Raw genomic sequence first — 16,085 nt, forward strand, 5'->3', positions numbered from 1 at the left:
TGCCCAATGTGAGTTCACATATTTTGGATAAACCGGGAGGAGCTTTTACACGAGGTATCTGGAACATTACAATGCTTCCAAGCATAATAAGTATTTGGCCATGAGCCAGCATATGACTGAAACAGGCCATAAGTTCACCTCAATAGAAAATTATTTGACGGTCATTAAAAGCCTAAGCAAGGGGAAAATATTGAACAAAACGGAAAACTTGTATATTTACTTGGATCAAACTTATAACAAAAATAATAATCTTAACGATGTCATCGATAACAAAAATCCGTTATATGAAACAACTCCGAGGTTAATCCAGGCCGTAAATCAGAATAAAGTTCCCAGTATGTTTAAATCACAGAACGCATGCGCTCCAATAGCCACACCTAATACCAGGCCCGCCCAATCCAATCCAAGTAACGCCTCTCAAGCAACAATACGGGCGCACGATTTGAAACTCACGCCCCCTTCCCCACCACGCTCCACCCCTCCGCTACAGCATCAATACTACACTAGGAGTAGCAAGCTTAGCCATTCAGACACAACCGGAACAACTGGCCCCAGCTAACGTCGACAAGACGGTAGCGCCCTACCCTAGGCACTCCAGTATATAACACACAACTTGGCGAAGAAATATATATGAATTGTACCTTAAAATCCTTTTAGAAGAGAGATGTGTTCATTACCAATGCCAGGGACCCACCAACCCTCCCAAAAATGTATGTTTACTTTTATAACAGAACGAAAGTTTTCACGCGCCATGCACCATTAGCGGGCCAGCTACGAGCACGGCCATTGGCCGATATGACGTCATTCCCAGAATTCGTAACTCGCTGATTCCGTTACCAACCCGTGCAGAATAAAAACGCAGCAAGAAACACACCAAGAAGAATATGTAATTTAGTAGCTGTAACCTATCTTTCCAAATCCAGGCCAAGCTCTGTCATGAGAACAGTGGCCCCCAAAGGGGGCCACACTCCCTTCGAGAGGCTCTTAACTATCGCCGCGGTGCATACTGCCCGCACGGCAAGAAAAAAAGTAATTTAGTGGTTGTAGCCTAAACCAAATTTTAGTAATTTAGTAGCTGTAATCTATCATTGCAAATCCAGGCCAAGCTCTGTCATGAGAACAGTCACCCCCTTCGGGGGCCACACTCACTTCGAGAGGCTCTTAACTATCGCCGCGGCGCATACTGCCCGCACGGCAAGAAAAAAAGTAATTTAGTGGTTGTAACCTAAAACGAATTTCGCAACAGTCCGCTGGACATTTCCTTAACAGTTGGCAACAATTCGGAGATCGCTGACAGATCGTACAGGACGCTTCTATCGGCAATCCTGTGAACTAAAAATAAAAGAGCATCACCGGCCGCGGAGCTTCCGTGTACAGCAAGCGGAGTGAGTGGAGTGCCTACACTAGGGCTATGCCGACAAGACAAGTAAGTTCATACAATAAACACTCACTCTACATTTATTACCATATTGGGTTCCACATTCATCATTCTAATTCCCTGTTTTTTCTCTTATCCAGTTACAGACAACTCTTATTCCTCCCAGATTGAATATGCACCTATGGGAAATTAAACAACAAGAATGACGGAATTTTCCAAATATTTTTATCCAATAAGCAATGAAATCAACAACATGTGTCCTACTTACACGCTTCGACCTTAAAACATAACCATGCTTCTTTCTAAAGGAATATTCAAACTGTTTCAAACCGTAACATGAACAACTTTAACCAAGATTCCGGTTTTGTTAAAATTCTTACAACTCAGGCGACCATATCAGCTGAAGAAACCCCAACTCGCGCAGTGATAAATTCTAGTCAATACAATTTGATAAACCTCAATTCACGCTGTGATCAATCCAACCCACAATTGGAAGTCTAGTCATTATAAAATAAGTTAATTCAATGTTCATAAATTCTGGCAGAACAAAAATTGGTATCAAAATTTCTAAAACTCATGCAGAGGAAGGGTATAACCAATACGAATAGAATTCAGAACAAATTTATTTTTAGCCCAAATGTTGTCTCTGATGAATGCTACATGTGGACTATAAATTGAATATTAATGACTTTAACCAAGATTCCGGTTTTGTAAAAATTCTTAAGACTCAGGCGACCATAACAGCTGAAGAAACCCCAACTCAGCAGTGATAAATTCTAGTCAATACAATTTGAGAAACCCCAATTCACGCTGTGATCAATCCAATCCACAATTGGAAGTCTAGTCATTATAAAATAAGTTAATTCATTGTTCATAAATTGTGGCAAAGTTAATGCACATATTGTACATAGTGTACATATTGTAAACTATATTGTACATACTGCACATATTGTAAACTATGTAAAGAGCATAAGACAATTGTATTCAGTATTAAGTTAGTTCACTACAAGTTCCAATGTTTATAGTTTTAATTCTTGACCTTAAGATTAATATAGGCTGAAGATGCCCATAACTAGGGCGAAACATGTCCCTAACTGGTGTGTTTAATTCATGTAGAATTTAACCACTAAAAATGTATATTTGTATTGAAAAGGTGGACACAATAATTTTAATCTTGAAAGAGTTTACATAGTAGGCGGTAGTCATGACACGGGAGATAGACAAGTCGAAACAGAATTTCTTAAATGTATTACAACAAAAGGCTCTAGCGTTATCAGAAAGAAGGAATTTACAAGGACCAAAACACGAGAATATTGACTTCAACATAGATATAGTGGTCTGAGCATTACCAAGGCGAGTTGGGAAGATCCGGCAAAAACGAGTATAACCGTGTACGCACACAAGGGCGAACTGGTGACCCAATCTAGACCTTGGGAATGGGCCCAAGTAATCTATATATAACTTCTCCATAGGACGTGTAGCAGGTGAAGAAAACAAGAAACCAACACAGGAATTCAAATTAGGTTTGCTTATAGCACAAATTTTGCACGACTTGACCCTTTCATGTATTTCAACATCCATCCCCTTCCAAATGAAATAGGATCTGATTCTTTGATGAGTTTTAAATACACCAAGGTGTCCTCAACAAACAGATTTCATGATCATATTTAAAGATAGCCAGAATGAGATTAGGTGGAACAACAATTTTGAACTTCTTGTCACTACGTGACTAACAACGTAAAACACCACTGACAATGGAATAAGGTTTAACAATAGCACCAGCAGAAATTTAGTCCACAAGACTCTTTATTTCAGAGTCAATAGCCTGACACTTACTAATGTCCTGATACAGTACCGGAAAATCAGTAAGAATAGCATTAATTGGGACAGTTGTGCCCACACAAGGTTGAGGCAAATTTAGAAAACCTGGAGCATGATCAGGACTATCTTGATGAACGACAAACATGCGGCTCAAGCCATCGGCGATAACGTTCTCAGATCCTCTGATGTGCCGAACAGTGAATTTGAAAGAAGAGATCCTAACAGCCCATTGAGTCAATCTACCAGATCTACGGGGTCGAGTGAGAACCCATGAAAATGCCATATTGTCTGTTGCAAGCTCAACATAAACATGCTCAACATACATACAGAACTTATCAAGGGCAAAAAGGACTGCTAACCCCTCCAACTCATAGATGGAGTATTTACTTTCTAACAGTGACGAGCATTGGGAAGCATAGGCGATAGCTCTACGACCAAGATCGGAACCTTGCAAAAGTACGGCATCAACGGCTTTAGATGAAGCATCAGTTTGGATGATAAAGGTTTTGGAGAAGTCAGGAATAGACAAAATTGGCGCGTTGGACAGCGCCCTTTTTAACTTATCAAAAGCATTCTGTTGACATACCTGCCAACTTTACAAAACTAAAAATCAGGAGGTTTTGATATGAAAATCAGGAGAAATCAGGAGATACAACTGGTCAAAACTGCTTATTCTTCATGTTTCGCGAAATACAATACTACGGTATATTTATAACACTTATTGTCTTAAAGCCCAACTGTTGCTATACGAGGCTACAAGGCTAAAAATTACACATCTCTATTAGCTCACAGGAAGTACGTGAGTGAGATGATCAGTCTCTGAAAAGCCTACTGAAAATAGTATGAACTCATGCTCCACATGTGTTAATCAGTCATGCACTTAGATGCCATTACTTTGCAAAGGCATAGATTAATATAGTATTGCATCAAGCACCTGCGTGATTATGCAGAGCGCAATGCTATTTGGATCAAATAACTAGTTGATGTACCCGTGCTTCACTACGGAATTCTCAGAAAGACTATCCTTATAGTTTTCCTAACTGAAGTCAACATAGGTCATTACAATGATGCCAGTATGAATATTGTGATTAAAAGCAATGCTGTCATCTGAAATATTCAATAAAATGAAAACAGCACACACACTTTTAGCGGAAAGTACTACGGTGTTGATCTAACAGTTCAAAGTTTCAGAGCTAGAATGTCCAGGCTGCATACAGTCACGAATACTCCTGTGTAATTATTCCGGAGGCTTGAAGTCCTGAATAGCCTTTGTTCTGGACTGATCAATAGAAACACCATTTTGGGATACAATATGCCCTAAAAAGGAAATCTGACTACGGGCGAAGTTAACCTATAAGAATAAGAACCTATATTAATAAAACCACCTTTCCAATACACAATAGTCCTTTATATTTAGGATAAAAACATTTAATTACAAGTAGCACATATTTCGCTCAATCTTAGTGAGCATCATCAGTTATAGATAACATAATCCATGGTGGGTCAGGGCCCTGATCCTGGTATATAGAACGAAAACACGTCTAATATACAATGATAAAATACAAATTTTAACAATTTACAAATAATCAATAATATTATGTCTATTAAAACAAATACTGATCATTAAAATTGCTTAAAATGTAATTGGAATGAATGACATGAAATGTTACTATAGTATGTAGTGATTAAATGTTCGTATAAATCAATGACCATAATAATCTTCACTCAATTGCATTAGACTGTTTATGATTAAAAACAGTTTATTCATATGAGGAACACAGGGCATAATTTCAGTACTATCAATCAAGATATGCAAATACTCAAATACATAAATAAAAGCAGTCTAATGACTGGGTATGAAAATGCTTACATTTCCTTGGACCAGTACTTTCAATATTTGTTTTAATAGACATAATATAATCTCAATGATTATTTTTAAATTGTTAAAATTCGTATTTAATCAATGTACATTAGACGTTTTGTCATTATATATACCAGGATCAGGGCCCTGCCCCACCATGGATTATGTTATCTATACCTGATGATGCTCACTAAGATTGAGCGAAACATGTCCTACTTGTAATTTAATGGTTTTATCCTGAATATAAAGGACTATTGTGTATTGGAAAGGTGGTTTTATTAATATAATAACTTCTTATTCTGAAATCCAATAGTTTTATAACGAGATTTATAACTTGTAACGAAGTTAACCTTGTAAAGTTTGACCGTTAATCCAGCCTTTCTGAATTGCTCCAACATTTCCTTGATGTGTATGAGATGATCCTCAAAGGTTTCACTGTACACGATGACATCATCCAAATAGTGGTATATGTAATTAAATTTAATATCCCCCAGGATAGAATCTAGGAGTCTGGTAAGAACAGCAGCTCTCGTGGACAAACCGAACGGCAAACAATTTAATTCATACAAGTTCCAATCAGTACAGAATGCAGTGAGATGTTTGCTCTCCTCGTTGAGGAGGATCTGATGGTAGGCTTTATTCAGATCAAACGCACTAACAATTTTAGCATCATGAAACCAAGCGAAACACAAGTGTAGATCAGGAAGGGATACAGATTGAAGTATCACCTTACTGTTTAACTGTCTATAATCAATGACTGGACGGAAACCACCAGAGGGTTTCGGTACTAAGAACATTGGAGAAGCATATGGTGAAGTCGAGGGCCAAATAATGCCATCGTGGAGCATCTCATCATCAATGATTTCCTTTAGGATTTTCATTTTGGGAGGGGCCAAACGATATGGAGCAGATCGAACCAGAATATTATCAGAAACATCAATTTTGTAAGTAAGTACATTTGTACAACCTAAACGATCAGTGAATACATCCTTAAATTGGTCACACATTTCACAAATTTTACCAGCCTGGTTATCATTCAGATGACTTAAATCAAGATCCGCCTCAATACAATGATCGACATCCATGACAGACATGGCAGTACACGAATATGTGACTCACATTGGAAAGCTAAGAGACTGACAGAATTTGAAACTAAGACACTTGTCTTGTAAATCAACAGCATTTCTACCTTGAATATAAGGTCAGCCCCAATGATAAATGGACAAGACAGATCTTGCACCGCAAATCTTCTAATTTTCCAAGAGAAATTGAAAAAGCGAACCTTAATTAAAACAGATTCCAGCACTTTTTACTGTCTACCATCAGCACAAACACAATTGAAGATCTCAGGTTTAATAGAAGGGAGTTTACACGGACTAGACATCCTTTCACACTATTCAGCGTCCATCAGACATACAACGCTACCTGTGTCGATACTAGCACTAACAGGTTCGTTACTGATTTCAAAATCTACCATCGGTACACACATAGATATACTGGCAGAGATACGATTACAGGATGGGGGAAATTTGGTTTCCAGAGGTTTACAACCCTTATTAGTACTTCTCGAACCCTTACTCGGAGCTACAGGGTGAGAGTTTTTCACCTCTAGTCATCTTTTTCCTGCACGATCAAGAGGTTTACCATAGTTGACCCTTTTGGAAGGACAAAACGTTTGAAAATGTTCCAGCGAACCACAAACGTAACAACCAAGGTCAGGGTTGGTAGATGACACTGTAGTATGTCAAACGCATGGGCAATTATTGTGCAAGTGGTCCCACGCACCACAGGCATAACAATTTCTAACAGGGTTAGGCTTGGATGAAATAGGAGGATGGTCCTGACTGGTTTTGACACATGAAGGTGTCGGCATACTTGATACTCTCCGCTTTCACGCACACAGCTCTAAGATCGGCAAGAGTATTAGGAGTGTTGAAGACGGCCAAATACAACCTATATTGAGGAGAAATACCTTCTAAGATATCCTCAACCATCTCAGATTCTGGAACAGACAGCATGAACACTTTGCAATAAAAGCAGAAATCAAGGATATAGGTTGTCAATGTCTCATTTGTTGCTTGGACTCTAACGCAATACTTAGGAATCAAGGTTCTTAACGCCTTAGCAGGGATATAAGTTCGCAGAGTAACATCATGGAATTTATCAGTCGATACAGAGTTATCAAGAACCCAAGCAACTTCATGTTTATGTACACCAAGACAATTTGGATACAATGCACGGAAAATCCCCTTATGGTCAATGTCAAACACATTGGCTGTTCGAGTTAACTCCACAAAGAATCTAAAGAACCTGATAACCTCTTCAATGGTGTCAATATTGAGATTTCAATTCTGACCCTTAAACAAATCGCTAACCGAAGAGGGAACATTATTATTAGACGAAGTGTTCGTGTAACACTCCTGTAGGCACAGGATTATTAGATGTGATGGGTATACTGATTTTCTCACACTGTAAACCCTTGTCAGTGCTGCAATCATGGGTGATAATGAAGGACATTGTTGTAACCAAGATTGAAATTTACAGAACACAACTTTTATTGCTTCACTCTATGATATTTACACAAATAACTGAAATTTATTTTGAAGCAAAAAGGAATATTGAATCTTGAGAAAAGTCTGTCTTTATACAATATGTACAGGTTTACAGTCTTTATATACACTTCTATCTTGAAAAGATAGTCTTTGTGAATTGACACGTTGATAGTCGAGAACTATCTGGCACACTAACATAAATGTCTTTGAGAGTCCTTGTTTGTTGAAGTGCCTGAATTCCTAAAAAGCAAGTTCAATTGATTGAAGAAATTCCACCTAGCGAAACTAAGGGAGCTTGCGTAAATTAGGGAATGAGAATGGCTTGCAAAAGAATTACGGAACATAGGCAGCGGAAACAGGTAAGGGAGCGGTGACCAGAGGTGAAACCTCGTACTGCCAGAAATTCAGTCCACCTGGTCGAAGCACATTTTCAAGAGGAGTAGCCTCCGTGCTCGACGTAGGGTGTATTCTGGAGCTGGACACCGGGGCAAGTGGGCAATTGAGCAGGCAGGGAGCTCCTATTTATAGTACACTCGATGGTCAGGCACGCGCACTGAGGGCTGCGCGTCGAAGCTAGCAGAATGATACACAGGCGCGCGTGCAGCTGGCTGACGGAGCGAGAAGGGAGCCCCGGACATACAACACCCTCCCCTCCTAAATACGCCGGTACGGCGTGAAACGGCGGCGGCGCTGGCGGCGACTGCGATGCTGGGGCGGAGCTGCTGATGACTCTGTTGTATTGTCCGGAGCTGGAACTGGGCGGAGTGGCGCTGTCTCGTCCTGAAAGGAACCCATTGTTATTAAATGATCTAAAGCGCGTTCAGCAATAGATTTATCAGGTTTAGCAATAGCATCAATAGCTGGACAGGGGCGGTAGCGCAGACGTATCTGATCTTGATGGCGGCAGATACGTTTCTCCGTAGTCTGTATCTCGTATAGACGATGACCCAAAGATCTGCAGATGACTCCAGGTATCCAGAGTGGGTTGGATTTGAATGTCCTGGTGTAGACCTTGGCGTTGAGGGAGAACTTCGTTGGTGATGTCTTATGCTGGGCCGGGAGAGGCTGTAACAGAGAAAGTAAAGTTCTGTGAGGTCGTCCATGGAGCTTCTGTGCAGGAGTGATATTATCAGCGCCTGGTAGAGTTCTATAGTTGTTTAAGAGTTGGAGCAAGGCTTGGTCTTTAGTTAAGCCTGAAGAGACAGCTTTCTTCATACTTCTTTTAAATGTTTGTACGAAGCGTTCAGCTTCACCATTAGATTGAGGGTGAAAAGGTGGTGCAAGGATATGACGAATGCCATTATGTGTACAAAAGTTCTGAAAAGCAGTAGCTGTAAATTGAGGTCCATTGTCTGAAATGAGTACTTGCGGTAAACCTTCTGTAGTAAAGATTTTCTGGAGAGCACGAATGGTAGCTTCGGTTGTAGTAGTCGAATGCATATCCACTACATATGGAAAGTTTGACAGTGAATCGATGACTATTAACCACATGGAATTGAGGAAAGGACCTGCGAAATCGATGTGAACACGTTCCCATGGAGTAGTAGCAGGAGGCCATGAAGCAAGATCAGAAGACGGGGCGTTCTGATTCGTTTGACATTGCTCACAATGACGTATTAGCTTTTCGATGGCGGCATCAATACCGGGCCAGTAGCAGTGTTGACGGGCGAGTTGCTTTGTTCTGGAGATACCCCAATGGCTTTGGTGTAATAATTCGAGAACTTGTTTCTGTAGGCTAAGTGGGATAACCACTCGGAAGATGGTGCCTGCTTCTAGTAATACAACTCCGGCACGAGTCGTGAGACGATGCTGCATACGATGATAAGGTGCCAGGTGGGCAGGAAGTGTGCTCTGAAGAGGCCAACCGTTGCGGATGTAAGTACGTACAGTAGCAAGTGTACTGTCCTTATCCGTAGCTTTAGCTATGCAGGTAGCATCAATAGGAAAACTGGATACAGTATCTTCAAGTTCTATGTCCAACTGAAGACATTCAGATTCTTGAGAATCGAAGGCAGTATCAGGACCAACGGGTAAGCGGGAGAGGGCATCAGCATTACAATGCTGGGATGTGGCTCGATATACAATCTGATAGGAATAATCAGAAAGGAACATGGACCATCTTTGAAGCTTTCTGAGGGAATTCTCTGGGATCTTATTACCAGGATGGAATAAGTGTACGAGAGGCTTATGTTCGGTAATGATCAGGAAATGGTTGCCATAGAGATATTCATTGAAACGGCGAATACCAAAGATGATGGCTAAAGCTTCTTTCTCTATCTGTGAGTATCGACGTTGATGGTCATTAAGTGTTTTCGAAGCGAAGGCGATGGGGCGTTCTTGTCCATGACGATCCTTCTGGGAGAGAACGGCACTGACACCGTAGTCTGAAGCGTCAGTAGCTAGCGTGATGATCTTGTCGGGCTGAAAATGAGTGAGTTGTATAGCTTGAATTAAGGCGTTGTTGATTGTTTTCCATGCCTGTTGGCATTGCGGAGTCCACTGAAACTTAACACCTTTTTTACGTAGAGCGTTTAATGGAGCTGCCACTGTAGCGAAGCGTGGAATGAACTTATTATAATAGTTCGCTTTGCCTATGAAGGACTGAAGCTGCTTGAGGTTCTGAGGTGCTGGCATGTTTACTATCGCTGAGACATTCTGTGTACTAGGACGAATTCCATTCTTATCAAGTATATGTCCTAGGTAGTGAACTTGAGGCTGAAAGAAGGTACATTTAGCGAGATTCGCTCGTAGGCCATTGTCTTTCAATTTCTGGAGAAGGAGGCGTAGATTGGTTAGATGTTCCTGATGATCTTTTCCAGTAACAATAATATCATCCAGGTAGTTAGCACAACCGGGAATGGAGGCGGTGAGTTGAGCCAAATAGCGCTGAAAAATAGCCGCTGAGGATGAAATACCGAATGGGAGCCGCTGGAGCTGGAGCAGTCCGAGAGGAGTGTTGAGTGTGAGAAATTTCTTAGATTCTTCGTCTAAAAGTAGCTGGAGATATGCTTCTTTAAGATCAACTCGAGAGAAGAATTGTCCACCAGAGAGACGACGGAATAAGTCTTCTGGACGTGGAATAGGAAAGATATCTGTGTCGAGTTGTGCGTTGACTGTAGATCGAAAATCGCCACAAAGTCGAACATTACCATCAGGTTTCTTGATTACCACAAGTGGAGTAGCCCATTGACTAGAAGTAACTGGTACAACAATTCCAGTTTGTATCCATCTTTCTAATTCTTTCGTGACCTGGTCTTGAAGTGCTAGGGGTACTGGACGTGATTTGAGGAAGCGAGGCTTAGCTCCGGATTTCAGCTGTATGTGAGCTGTATAGTCTTTGGCTGTTCCGAGCTGAGAGTCGAAGACTTCAGGAAACTGCGCTAGGAGAGCGGTAACGTCAGAAGTAGGATGCAATGTAGATACGACGTTAATGTTGTCATGTATCTGGAAACCAAATAAGTTAAATAGATCCATGCCCATAATGTTTGATGCAGTGTAGTTGTTAACTACGAGAAGAGGAATGGCCTTCTGAATTCCTTTGTAACTAGCCTGAAGCTTGATTTGACCTTTGATGTCAATTTTCTTCTTGTTAAATGTCACGAGCTGGATGTCAGCTGGAGAGCATGAAGGTGAACCTAAGTCGTGGTAGGTAGTCAGGTTAATAATAGAGACAGGTGATCCAGTATCTAATTGAAAATCGACAGATCGATCAGAGAATGAGAGAGGAATGATGATTTTGTGAGAATCCTGTGTGGGAAGAATAAGATTGATCTGATCAACTTCCATGTCTTGGCGGGGCTGTATATGCTTCCGGCGTGCTGCAGTAGTCTTAGCAGGGCGGAGCGAACTTTGACAGACAGTCTTAACGTGTCCAAGTTTATTACATCGTTCACAAGTAGCTTTGAAAAAACGACAGTCACGACGTTCATGATGCTTGAAACAACCTCGGCAGGAAGGCAGGAGTTTCGAGGTGCTTTTAGAAGTGGGCTTCCGTGTAGCATTACGAGAGGGAACCTGGCGAGAATGCTTGGTGGAGAGCGCCTTATCCGTACGGTTCACTGTAGTAGAGGACTTGCGGGCCTGAGGCGAGACTTGTGCAACTTCGTGTGTAGAAGCTATGGCTGCGGCAGTCTTGGTAGTAAGCTCATAAACCGTAGCAATACGCTGGACGTCTTCTAAAGAAGGGTTACTCTGCTTGACAGCGTCAAAACGTATTTTGTCTTCAGGAGTATGTAATATTATCATGTCCCGAATGAGAGAATCAGTGTAGGATGAACCACAACCGTCCTTGGAGCAGATGAACTGGCAGGGTTTAGCTAGACCACGCAATTCAGTTATCCATTCAGTATGTGTCTGATGGGGTTGCTTTCTGCTCTGAAAAAATTTATAGCGAGCAGCCACTATGTGAGGAGCTTTGGCATAGTGTTCCGTGAGACGGGCCAAGAGCTGCGTGAAGGGTACCTCAGATAAGTGTTCTTCTGGACTTAATTTACGTAGTAATTCACACGTAGCATTGCCAACCGAACTAAGAAATAGTGCGCGGCGGCGTTGATCATCAGTGACAGAATGGCAGATGAAATGCTGTTGTAAACGGGCTAAATAAACTGACCATTCTTCCTTAGCCGGATCAAAAGCAGAGAACGGAGGAATAGCTGATGGCTGGGTAGAGACAGAAATAGCTTGAATAGCCTGAAGTAATGCTGCCTGTTGTTGTTGCATAAACTGTTGTTGTTGCTGCTGTAAGGCTTGGAAGACCGTAGCGAGTTGTTCCGCAGTAGCCATTGCGAGATGCGTGCAAGAAAAAAGTAAGGTAAGCTGTGTGTCAGAACTGGTTGGAGTGTCGTCGTTGTTTAGCACGTCGCCGTAGAGTTGACAACTGGGCCTGTTGAATTGTAGTGCCGTGTTTACCTCGTTGCTATAGAGTTGGCGATTGGGGCCGATGACGTGTAGTTTGTTGCTTTTTTACCTCGTCGCCATAGAGTTGGCAACTGGGGTCGAAGAATGGTAGGTTGTTGCGTTTTTACCTCGTCGCCATAGAGTTGTGTTGTAACCAAGATTGAAATTTACAGAACACAACTTTTATTGCTTCACTTTATGATATTTACACAAATAACTGAAATTTATTTTGAAGCAAAAAGGAATATTGAATCTTGAGAAAAGTCTGTCTTTATACAATATGTACAGGTTTACAGTCTTTATATACACTTCTATCTTGAAAAGATAGTCTTTGTGAATTGACACGTTGATAGTCGAGAACTATCTGGCACACTAACATAAATGTCTTTGAGAGTCCTTGTTTGTTGAAGTGCCTGAATTCCTAAAAAGCAAGTTCAATTGATTGAAGAAATTCCACCTAGCGAAACTAAGGGAGCTTGCGTAAATTAGGGAATGAGAATGGCTTGCAAAAGAATTACGGAACATAGGCAGCGGAAACAGGTAAGGGAGCGGTGACCAGAGGTGAAACCTCGTACTGCCAGAAATTCAGTCCACCTGGTCGAAGCACATTTTCAAGAGGAGTAGCCTCCGTGCTCGACGTAGGGTGTATTCTGGAGCTGGACACCGGGGCAAGTGGGCAATTGAGCAGGCAGGGAGCTCCTATTTATAGTACACTCGATGGTCAGGCACGCGCACTGAGGGCTGCGCGTCGAAGCTAGCAGAATGATACACAGGCGCGCGTGCAGCTGGCTGACGGAGCGAGAAGGGAGCCCCGGACATACAACAGACATAGTCTTAATCCCACGTGAATTGAACATGATACCAATGCAATCAGACAATGCTGGTAGTTCAGAACACTCTTTTAAACTCTGGACGTCCATACAGACATCTAGAAAGTCTTGCACACAACCTACAAGGTGTGAGATACATGCCTTAATCCTATCTAACTGGTATTTCAATGGTTCAAGTTCCTCAATACGATTACAAATTTTACCAAATTATAACAAAGAGTTCTTAATAACGGTCGTATGCTCACATATATCCTTGGGGCTAAGATCAGGAAGAGCAATAGGCGTATCTCTGATACTGGAAGCAATGGTACCAGTGCTGCTCAAATTACAGATCTTCAACTCAAAATCAAGCTCCGCATGCCTCAGCATATGAGGATGTGGTACAGATCTGGCAGGCATCATGGATGAATATGTAACACAAATTACCAGAACAATAAGCGGGTGCACCTGGCCAGTAAATAAATTTATACAAGATATACAAAGTTACTTGCAATGAATTGCTCCACCAAGGTGTGAGATACATGCCTTAATCCTATCTAACTGGTATTTCAACAGGCAAACAGGTAAACATACAGGCAGAAAAACGGTAGGAAGGCATGAAGAGCGTACAACCATTCACTGTCTTTCGGTGATATTCATTTCTCAAGGTGAAATGTTGCTCACTTCGGTAATCATAGCAACAGCGTACCCAGAACCACGCTCTGCTACCACTTACACTCTGCGGCGTACCAACAACCAAAGAAAAGCCCAATCAAACAACAGAAGCCACAATACCGCAGCCCAAGCCTTCGATTGTTAGGCTAACCACCAAAGAGACAAGAGGCCACCCCAGCGCGAAATCACGCCAACTACTTAGGGTAGGCCTCGATAAAACCACAACACAGAACTGGGAAGCGATGGAATCTGCGCAGAACCAAAGGTCGAAAGGAACATCAAGAGAAATCCAGGGAAATAGGATAGAGCAATTCATGTGAAATACCCTAAACTAAATCGTTTAAACCACATGAACATTTAATAAATAAGAATTTTTTTTTAAAAGGGGAGTAACACCAATAAATAATCCATATAAATTTAAAATAAACAACATTTGACTAAATAAATTAAATAAGAATACAAGAAAATTTATTCATTCACTGGAATCATATTAAATCACCAAAGCTGTAATAGCTTTAGAGAGGGAGAAAAAAAATGTATATATATCTTACACACGAACTGCAGTTCCTTTTTTAAAAGGAACCCTTTAGATTAATAGTCATTTGACTGTTTGGTAGAGAGCTCTCAATGAACCTTTTTAAAGAATGGAGTATCCATTTCAGTAGACTTTAGTAGACTTTTTTTACAACAATATTGAAAAGCCTTGAAAATATCAACACCATTTAAAATTCACACAAGAAATAAAATTAAGAAGTTTAACCAGAAGGGAAGAAACACATCCCAATCAACATTAATACCACAAGTGTAGTAGGCAAAGTAAGATTTTTTAAAAATTTTGCTTTACGTCGCACCGACAGATAGGTCTTACGGCGACGATGAGGCAGGAAGGGGATAGGAGTGGGAAAGAAGCGGCCGTAGCCTTAATTAAGGTACAGCCCCAGCATTTGCCTGGTGAGAAAATGGGAAACCACGGAAAACCATCTTCAGGGCTGCCGACAGTGGGGTTCGAACCCACAATCTCCTGAATTCTGGATACTGGCCTCACTTAAGCGACTACAGCTATCGAGCTCGGTGGCAAAGTAAGAACTAGAAAAGATTCATAAGTCGGGGATCTGTCAAAACCACAACATATTCACACCAAAAATAGTTAATTTCACCAAATCCCATAACACATTCAATGGTAGAAACATCATAGCTATAACATTTCTTAAATCACATTGCCAATGTTATTTAATGAGGTACAATAAAGCCCAGTTATCATCAATCAGGTCTTACTTGACCACTCCCCCACACGAGCGCCTGCTCCACAACGCTACCCGAAAGGCAATCACCTCGTAACAATCATGTTATCCTTATCAAATTATGTCGTATCTAATCAATACCTACTATCTTGACGTAACAATGACATAACCGTTGTAAGCAAGAATAAAATACGTAATGTTAAAGCAAATTAAGCTCCGAAAGGATAATAGCACCTTCAATATTATAAAGAAAATAAATGAGTTCCAAGAAAAACTAATAATAATAATAATAATAATAATAATAATAATAATAATAATAATAATAATAATAATAATAATAATAACAACAACAACCCAAAAAAATTAACTAGAACACATCTGAGAATGACAAATTTAAATATTACCAATGATAATACTATGCTACTAGGCCTTGGCACAGCCTAGAATATTTTTTAAATATAATACTGAAAGAACACTTACGGAGACCACAGCTGTTTTAGTTTTAAGGCTGTCGAAGTACACACCGGATATCGCCTTGAAATTTTGAGGGAAACACTTTAAAACAGCTTCAAACATTATTTCAGGCGATGAAGACCAGATCTGAGGCATTTTCACGCAATATCACAGGAAATATCCATGCAATACCCTTGCGCTGCATAGTAATGTATTTCAGACCGACATGTTTACATTCTGGAAACTCCTGGTATTAACACAGTCATGGTAGACAAGCTATCTTTCACACAAAATATGTTTTCAGTACTTACCGACGAAGAGGTCCATTAATAATCCTTACAGATTCCCTTTTATAAAAGAGTAGCATATTACACACGGTTAGTATTTAAACAAAATTAA

The sequence above is a fragment of the Anabrus simplex genome, chromosome 12 (assembly GCF_040414725.1).
Source record: "Anabrus simplex isolate iqAnaSimp1 chromosome 12, ASM4041472v1, whole genome shotgun sequence".
Lineage (NCBI taxonomy): Eukaryota > Metazoa > Arthropoda > Insecta > Orthoptera > Tettigoniidae > Anabrus > Anabrus simplex.